The sequence below is a fragment of the Myotis davidii genome, unplaced genomic scaffold, assembly GCF_000327345.1.
Source record: "Myotis davidii unplaced genomic scaffold, ASM32734v1 scaffold473, whole genome shotgun sequence".
NCBI lineage: Eukaryota > Metazoa > Chordata > Mammalia > Chiroptera > Vespertilionidae > Myotis > Myotis davidii.
In genome coordinates this window covers 2,472,025-2,481,390 of record NW_006284843.1, presented here as the reverse complement: position 1 = coordinate 2,481,390, position 9,366 = coordinate 2,472,025, and the positions used below count along the sequence as shown (strand labels likewise).

The following is a 9,366-nucleotide window of genomic DNA, read 5'->3' as shown; positions in this document are numbered from 1 at the left end:
TCTTCCCTTTAATTTTTCCTAGACACTCTGATTTTACTTATGTCTCTCATCTTTGCTTTCCCTTAATCCCCCACCGCAACAGTAAGTTGCTCAGGCTCACTTTGCTCTAGTGCCTAGGACAGCTGTGGGCAAACTACGGCCCGCGGGCCAGATCCGACCCGTTTGAAATGAATAAAACTAAAAAAAAAAAAAGAAGACCGTACCCTTTTATGTAATGATGTTTACTTTGAATTTATATTAGTTCACACAAACACTCCATCCATGTTTTTGTTCCGGCCCTCCGGTCCAGTTTAAGAACCCATTGTGGCCCTCGAGTCAAAAAGTTTGCCCACCCCTGGCCTAGGAGTTCCATCTGCCATCAGAACTACAATTCCCAGCATTCCTGGTGCTCCCATGCTCTAGATTTTCCCTTCCTGCTCTGTCTCTGTCCCAGGGCTTCTCACTCTGCCATGTCCCACCAGGCCTCTGGCTCTAATGCTCTGCTCTCTGCCCGGTGCTTGGGGGAGCAACCAAGGGAGCCATGTCCCCCCAAGTTGCCAGTTCTCCCACTTCTGTTATCGCCTGGGTCCTGTGTATGCAAATTAACCCGCCATCTTTGTTGAGTTAGTTTGCATATTCACTCCTGATTGGCTGGCGAGTATAGCGAAGGGACGGTCAATTTACATGTTTCTCTTTTATTATATAAGATGATAGATAGATAGATAGATACATAGATACATAGATAGATACTAGAGGAGGCCTGATGCACGAAAGTCATGCAAGTGTAGACCTTCCTTCCCCTGGCTGCTGGCATCGGCTTCTTTCTAGCACCCAGGACCCAAGCTTCCCTCATAGCCCTGGCTTCATCCAGAAGGTTGTCTGGAAGGACATCTGGTCTAATTAGCATATCACACTTTTATTATTATAGATACTAATTAAAGGGTCATATGCTAAATAGGGCAGGCATCTTCCGGACGTCCATTCAGACAAAGTTATAGCAGCTGCGAGGCCTGGGGCTCAGGCAGCCATGGGCTCAGGCAGCTGTGAGGCCTGGGGCTCAGGACTTGCAGCCACCAAGGCCGGCAGTGGCAGCAACAGCAGGGTGATGGGGGCGGCATCTTCCCTGATCAGCCAGGTAGCCTCCCACAGAGGGAGGCCAGACTGTGGCTTAGGCCCTCTCCCTGCAGGGTGCAGGCCTAAGCCGTCAGTAGGACATCCCCTGAGGGCTCCCAGACTGTGAGAGGGGACAGGCCAGGCTGAGGGACCCCCCCCCATGGATGAATTTTTGTGCATCGAGCCTCCAGTATACACACACACACACGCTTGACCCTCACGCTGTTGCAAAGATGGAGGCACCCACAGCCAATAAGGAGGGAAGATGATAATTGACTGCCCCACCCTCAAAGATAGTGATGCTCACAGCCACAAGATGGTGGCACCCAGACCCCTAAGCCCTGCTGGGGTGGCAAGCACCTGCCTCCAGAGTCCCCCAGTCCCCTCAGCTCCCCAGCCACCCAGGGCAGCCCAAGGCGCAGGTAACCAAGGTCGGCTGAGGCTTGCGTTTCCAGCAGTGGTAGCAGCAGAGGTGTGATGGGGTGTCACCTTCCCTGATAGCCAGGTCACCTCCCACCCCTGAGGGCTCCTGGACTGTGAGAAGGGGCAGGGCTGAGGGACCCCCCCTCCAGTGCATGAATTTTCATGTACTGGGTGTCTAGTGTGTATATATATATATGTATATATATATTAGAGAAAGAGAGAGATTATAAGGAATTGGCTCACAACTATGGAGGCTGGCAAGTTAAAAATCTGTAGTGTGGACCAGCAGGTCAAGACACAATAGAATTCATGGTGCAGATGAATTCCAAAGGCAGTCTTCAAAAGAATTCACTACCACTCTTGGGAGCTGATCTTTTTGTTCTAGTTAGGCCTTCAACTGATTTGATGAAACCCACCTACATTATAGAGGGCAATCTGATTCACCCAGAACTCATCAACTTAAATGTTAATCTCATCCCCAAACACCCTATGTATTGACACCTAAAAATTAAGCATCATAATAGCATTTATATTAATCCTGTAGACCTTATTAAAATACTGACAAGAAGATAAACAACTTATAATGAATACACCTAATAAACTAATAAACTAAAAAAGACATGCTGATTTTATACAATGTAATGGAGTAGAGGTGTTATGAGGAGGAGGAGGTAGAGGTTGTGGAAAATGCATTAGAATATGGAACACTCAAGAAGTTGAGATAAAGAAAAACATGGTATATATTTTTTTGTATTCTATTACTAAATGTCTAGAGTATCTATTATTGTCCCAAAGGCTTTACATACCAGTGGTACATACGGATATCTATGATGATTCATGAGTACTAATGATTTCAGATACTTAAAGGATCATATGTGAAAAACCCACAATTAGTGTGATAATTAATTAGCAATTTTAATCACACAAGGGATAGGAGATTTTTCAACCTTAGCTTTGGTGTAAACATTATTAAAGAGAAAACAATATTATTCATAGCAATAACTAAATAACTAAACTTTGTTAAAGGAGTCCTGGTTCTGCCTCCCAATCCATAAGAATCAAATTGATGTTTTTTGGGGGAAGGGGGGCCTTTTTTGAACCTCTCTTACTGGTCCTAAAGCAAGGACCAAATAACTTAGTGTTTCTGACTTCTGTTTTGTGAAGAATTCTTGCCAGCTAACTTATTTTCTTTCTTTTTCTTCTTGCAAAATACTTAGAGTATGTAAAATTACTATTCTCCCTTAATTCTTATCCTCACCCTCAAAACTAAATGCTTTCTCCAGTGACTAGAAATATTTGGTCCAGTTATATAGTTATACTCGGTGAAATAGAGAGTAAAGAAACAGAATCTTGTGCCTTTTAGGTGAAAAACATCACTTTTCCAAGTACTCAAAGTTAATTGAGCCACCTCCATTTTCAGAAGGTTTGACACTTTATTTTCAAAGTTTATCTTTAATCTGTGAAAAAAATAATAAAATGCTTTTTATTCTGAAACATATTTTTATTTTTATTTTTTTATAATATATTTTACTGATTTTTCAGAGAGGAAGGGAGAGAGACAGAGAGTTAGAAACATCGATGAGAGAGAAACACCGATCAACTGCCTCCTGCACATCTCCCACTGGGGATGTGCCCGCACGGTTTCGGCCTGAAAAATATTTTTAATTCTTTCAGAATAAACTGTAAAATATGTGTATAGCTCTCATAGTTTTATATTTGGGGAAAAAAACAAAGACCTATATAAATATTAGTGAGTCGATGATGCTAGTATAATATCAAGTAGGTCTGTTTTCAGTAATCATCCATTCAGCTGTGCACTTTCAGGCTTTGTATAAGAATCTATCCCATGGCAATATGAAACATTTAGGTAAGTGCTGCTGAACATTATGTGCAACCGGGTGATTATTCATGGATGTTTATATGAATCTTTCATTGCCCATCCAAATAAATGCTACATTGAGCATTCAATATCTTTGGATGTAAAACCTCTCACAAAAATATTCTTTCTTCAAACCATAATGTTATACAGTGTCTTACTATGTGGCTTTTAATATATTAGAGTATCATTCTGCACACATCATCTTTGGGATTTTGTGCTGTGAGCCGTGAGATGCTCCTATACAGTGGTGCCTGGATCAATGGACCTGATCTTTATTATCTCACTGCAAAAGGAAAGTCGAAGTGAGGTCCTTGCCACTTCTATGACTGTCTCTTATTTTGATTGTTACAATTAGACAATAAATCTCAGTGGCATTAAAGGTGATCTGAAGGTTAAACACTGACGGATTTCCAAAAATAACAATGAGCTGCTTTAAACCACGAGATTAACAAACAAAACAAAACTATAGAGCTTATTTATTTTTTTATTTTTTATTTTCTTTTTAAGTAGGAGGCAGAAGAATTAATTAAATAGCCCATTTTTTTCTAAAGCCTACAGAGATATCGAACTTACTGAAGTCAGCCTTTGTAAGAGGTGTCAGAAATATGTATTATTTTTGCTATAAAACCCTGAGTTTCTTTTAAAAAAATAATGTAATTCTCATCAAAATGTTAAATAAAACTCTCCAACATGTTTTGCTTGAAATATCCATCATATGCATCAACATTGATGACAATACAGAATAAACTCAATAAAACTAAAGCTAACTTACTTATACTCCCAGAAACTATGGTAGAGACAGGAAGAGAGTAAGCCCCTAAAATCTGTATGCATGCAAAATCAAGGTGTGACCAACCAACACAATGTCATTCTCAATCACTTTCTATTGTGGATAACATGATGCGCCACCCAGATTCCCCGTATAGGACTAAGAAGCTCATTCCCTTTTCCCCTTTTGGGAATTTCAGCAGCTGAGTTCCTCTCTAGAAATTTACTTTACCTGAGAGAACTTCTATACCGAGGTCATGTCCCAACCCAAGTGGAAACCTACCCATCATAAACACAGGAGTGTAAAGTCATGGCTCCCTTATCTTAAGGCAAGACAACTCTAAAGGGCCATCTCAACTCGAGTGCTTTCCATGAAACTATAAAAGTTTATCCCTGTGCCCCGCCAGCATGCCTCAGTAGTTGAGCAACGACCTATGAACTAGGAGGTCATGGTTTGATCCCCAGTCAAGACGCATGCCTGGGTTGCAGGCTCGATCCCTAGTGTGGGGCGTGTAGAAGGTAGCCAATCAATGATTCTCTCTCATCATTGACATTTCTATCTCTCCCTCTCCCTTCTTCTCTGAAATCAATAAAAAATACATTTTTAAGAAGAAAAAGAGTATAATATGCAAATTACCAATAAACATAACATTGAAAACTCTCAAAGACCGGGTCACTAAAAAGGACGTATACATAAGTTCATTCCTATGGAGCTCAAGAGCAAGAGAAACTAAGCTATGATGAGATAAAGAAAGAATCATTGAAAATTATAGATGGAGAATGACTGGAGAAAAGGAAAAAGGATATTTCTAGGATGATGGCAATGTTCCATGCTCTGATCTGAGTACTGACTATTGCTTATAGAGTTCACCAAACTCATCAAAGAACAGTACGTTTTGTGATTGGGGACGTTGAGGTATCCCTTCCCCCACTTAGTGCGGGGGGTGGAGTTCTCACAGTATCTAGAGAAACAGAATTTTCTGATACTTGCATAGAAGAATGAATGATTTTTATTTGCGTGGAACTACATCTCTGCATCCCATTTCCCTTAACCAAGTCCTGGAAGAAGATTAGCTGGGGATTCAGCAGAGCTAAAAACAAAGCCAGTGTCCACAGTTTCCGTTCCATGTTGCGGCCAGGTCCAGTTCAGCATCAGGCTATTTACAGGTCATTAGTCCATTGTGTGTGGGAGCACACATGGCTGTGGGCCACAACGAAGAATGCCAGGAAGCAGGAACAAGAGCCCCACAACACAGGAGGTAATGAAGACAGCCGACTCCTTTGTTTAGGGGAGTAAACATTTCAAATGGCATGCCCTTGCAGTGGCCATGACAACTCTGGCCAGTGATCTGTTCCAGGTGTGACTGACAGACAAGAACCTTGCCTGCATCACCTCAGCTTTACTGGGCATGTGTCTATCTTCCCTGGCTAGTCCCTTCCCCCAGGGATCTGCAGGGAATAGACCGGTGGCTCCCTGGGGGGTGTAAAGCTGTAACTTCCTGGTGAAGCTGTATAAATGACATACCTATAATATTTGGACTTCCCTTTGCTCCTTTCAACTGTTATCAATAGCTAGGTTAATTACAACAGGATCATTTTCACTGAATGTAAATTATTATATTAATAAAATAAAAAGTAGTCTTATTAAAGTCTGTAGTGGATAAAGAATAAAATAGCTAAAACCACTGTTATACCTTTGTGAACATCTCTAGTCTCATAACTAATTGATCCTTTGTTTAATTAAGCCATTCTGTCTTGATCAAATACATGTTTGGTTTGATATCCCAGAGTTTTGAAGCCTATCTTTCAAATACACATTCATTTATTGAGGTGGATAATTAAGGGAAAACTTCCTCTAAGATTGATTCAGGAATATGTGTATCATGTTGGTTTTCTGGGATTACAATGAAATAAACCCTCTACATTTTTAGAATAGCATGGGGTAAAGGTTGCATCCTGAGAGGGAAATTTTAAAAGGGAAGAGGGGAGAGACAGTGCTATATGAAGGAAATGCCATTGCTACATAGCCATTAATACATAAATGTAACCTGACTGCACGGATACAAATGCTAAAGAATAAATGTGTCAGTCAGAAAGGGTACAGATTAAACCAGGTACTGAAAGGAGTTAAAGCAGAATTAGGTAAACAGGGAAAGGGATGGAAGAAGGAGGAATCATGGAGCTAGCTGAAACAACAACAACAACAACAAAATGTTTTGTAGAAAAGCAGGATGGATAGCAGAAAAATGGGGTGTTTTGAAACAACGATTTTTTCAAGGATGTATAAAACAAAATGTTATAAAAAGGCCAGGAACCAATCAGAGAGTAGCACGGATAGACAAAGAGCGGGCCTTCAGCAGATAGAAGGGAAATACCAGAATGCTTCAGGGGGACAACCTTTTTGAATTCCCTCCCAAGCAGAGATCCTGAGTTTGTTTGCAGTAAACTCCTGCCTTGTTGAACTCCTCTGGTCCTTGGCTTTATTCTTCAATTCCATGAGACACGACCCCGTAAGAATTCCTGCTTACTGGTTCCAGTATCAGTACTACAGGAAAGAAATGTGAAGATACAAGTTTTGTCAGCTTCTAGTCAAGAACAGTCCTACGGAAAGAGAGCTTTGGCAATCAGCCCTTAAACACATTTAGCCCACTGGCTAAACCTTTCTTACGCTGAGATGAATAAAACAAGCTATTAGCTTCCAGCGCTGAATAACGCGTCTGCCATCTGACACTGGAGCACTTGTAGAGTAATGATAAAATCATATATCTGAGTCAGTAAATTTGGTAGCCAGACATTGGATCATGAAAAATTTATCGTACAAGAATTGCCCCTTTATACCCTGGCTCGTGTTGCTCAGTGGGTAGAGTGTTGGCCTGTGGACTCAAGGGTCCCGGGTTTGATTCTAGTCAATGACACATGCCCAGGTTGCTGGCTCGATCCCCAGTAAGAGGTGTGCAGGAGGCAGCCAATCAATGATTCTCTCTCAGTATTGATGTTTCTATCTCTTCCTCTCTAAAATCAATAAAAAATTATATAAAAGAAATGCCACTTTGTGACGGTTTTAGGGATGTGGACTAGCTAACTTATTTTCTAACAGTACTGTTCTCATTTTTTTTTTTTGCCTGTTTTAGTTTTCTATGATTTTTACAAAAAATATTCTTATTTATTCTGTCTTTAAATCTATCCTTTTGGACCCTGCAGACTTTGTTAGCATTTGGATTTCTATCCATGGCAGATAAATGTCTATCAGCCCAGTGTGTATTTATCTTCTGAATATTAGTCTCTTACTCATTTATCCATTAGACCTTTTATCTTGTGTGAGGTATCAGTGCTTCTTTCCAGTGGCAGACCTTATTTTTGCTGCTAGTTTTTTTTTTTTTTTCTAAACTTTGCTTTCTTCTCTTCCTACTAAAAGCTTTACCCAGCCTCATTCATGGACACTTAACATGCAGAGCCCTCCGGAAGGAGGTGCTACATTCCAGTCTCATTGATTTGGGGCTTGGTCACAATACACAAATTAGCCAAAGAAATGTGAGGAATAATAATTACAGAACTATCTGAGAAGAAACTTTAGAAGGCATCAATAGTTTCTTGCAGCTCTCTTTCTGGAGGTTCCAAGTAAGGCCAGCTCTTTGAGGTTAGAACCTGGAATAAGAACACATGTGGAACAGACATAAGGAAGTTGTCCCACAGCCACTGACAAGTATCAGGAGTGAGAAATGCATGTGTGTGTTATAAGCCACTGTGATTTTGGGGGCCTTGTTTTAGTTAATAAAGCTAATGAAATTAATGTACTAGGTTAGGAAATAAAAAAAGAAAGAAATAGCTTAATAGCAAATTTGAATTGCAAATTTACATCCACTTTAGATGATCTGTCAAATGAGTGAAAAATATAATGTTTACATAAGAGTAAAAATAAGATGAAAGTTATTTAAAATTAATGCAAAATTAAAAATTTTAAATGCAGAATTACTAAAAAACATAATTTGTCTGTCTTTTGGTTATAATAATCTAACATTAAGTTAACTAATCTCATCATTTGATGATCACTCCTGACCATTTGAGGAGAGATCTCTCCTTATTCAGCAAGGCTTTGCATGTGAAAGTTGATTTTTCTTGACAAGACATGTAAGTCATGGCCAGGAACAGGAACACTGTTCTTCTTGGTTCCCATTGGAGTTTATGCCATCAGTGGTTCTCCATCTGCCACCCCTCATGCTGTCATCTACAGACTACTTAATTACCCGCCAGGAATTAAAGGCCTACTCAACTCATATAATCATTACTTATTTCTCTGCATGATGTTTAGTGACTTCAAATAATCATAATCATGTAGATGATCCAAAATCCTAGTCTCTCTTCAATTGTCTTTTTTATACCTAGCAAAATTTGGTTTCACCTCAATTTAATCTTCCATTAGTTTCTAATTCCCATAGTAATTCCGTATCTTGCACCAGCATTAGGGTTTTTTCCCCCTCTGAGATCCAAGTTGCAAGTTTCTCACTCTCTGTGTACCGATCACCTTTTCAACTTACTTCTCTAGTAGCCACTTAAATTACTTCATTATACAGTGGGGCCTTGACTTACGAGTTTAATTCGTTCTGTGACGGAGCTCGTAACTCAAATTACTCGTATGTCAAATATTAAAGTGAACAAATGAGACACGTGATGCTGGGCTGATGTGGCGTTCACTGTGACGTTCGCTGTGCCAAACCATACTGACAAATCTCTGTTTTAATTCATGAGCACTTGCCTTAAATAGACAAGTAGCACTTCTCCAAAATAATACTACATGTCCTAAATGATTTCGATTCCCAGGCTTTGGTAAAAATAATTCAGATACTCCCTTTCAACAAATATCTTCTTATATGGTCTCATAGTTTGCTTAATTATATACAATATAATGGCTTCCATTGTGTTCTTTATTTTCTGCCACGTTTGCCTGGCCAATCGTTCACTTCCTTGCATTTGCATTTGCTATCCTCTCAGTATATAATGCTCTTGTTCAGTTCTGTGCATTCTAGCTCCCTCTTATTCTGCAAGTCTCTCTTCAAATGTCACCTCCTCCAAGAGCCCTTCCCCGACCATCTTATTCAAAGTATTTCACTACCTTTAGTTACACTACCCTGTTGAGGCCTTCACAGCACTTATCACAACATGCAATTCCTCCAGGTTTTCCTTCTATTATATTTATCTATATCTAG

At 40.0% G+C, this 9,366-nt stretch overlaps 1 long non-coding RNA gene across 1 annotated transcript in view; it reads left to right on the top strand.

Annotated features, from left to right (window-relative positions):
* The window catches only part of LOC107181728, a 21,241-nt gene extending 20,240 nt beyond the window's left edge, over window positions 1-1,001 (top strand). The window contains exon 3 of the long non-coding RNA XR_001512432.1: window positions 908-1,001. This is a non-coding gene — a long non-coding RNA (uncharacterized LOC107181728). The remainder of the gene's footprint in view (window positions 1-907) is intronic.
* The last annotated feature ends 8,365 nt before the right edge of the window (window positions 1,002-9,366 follow it).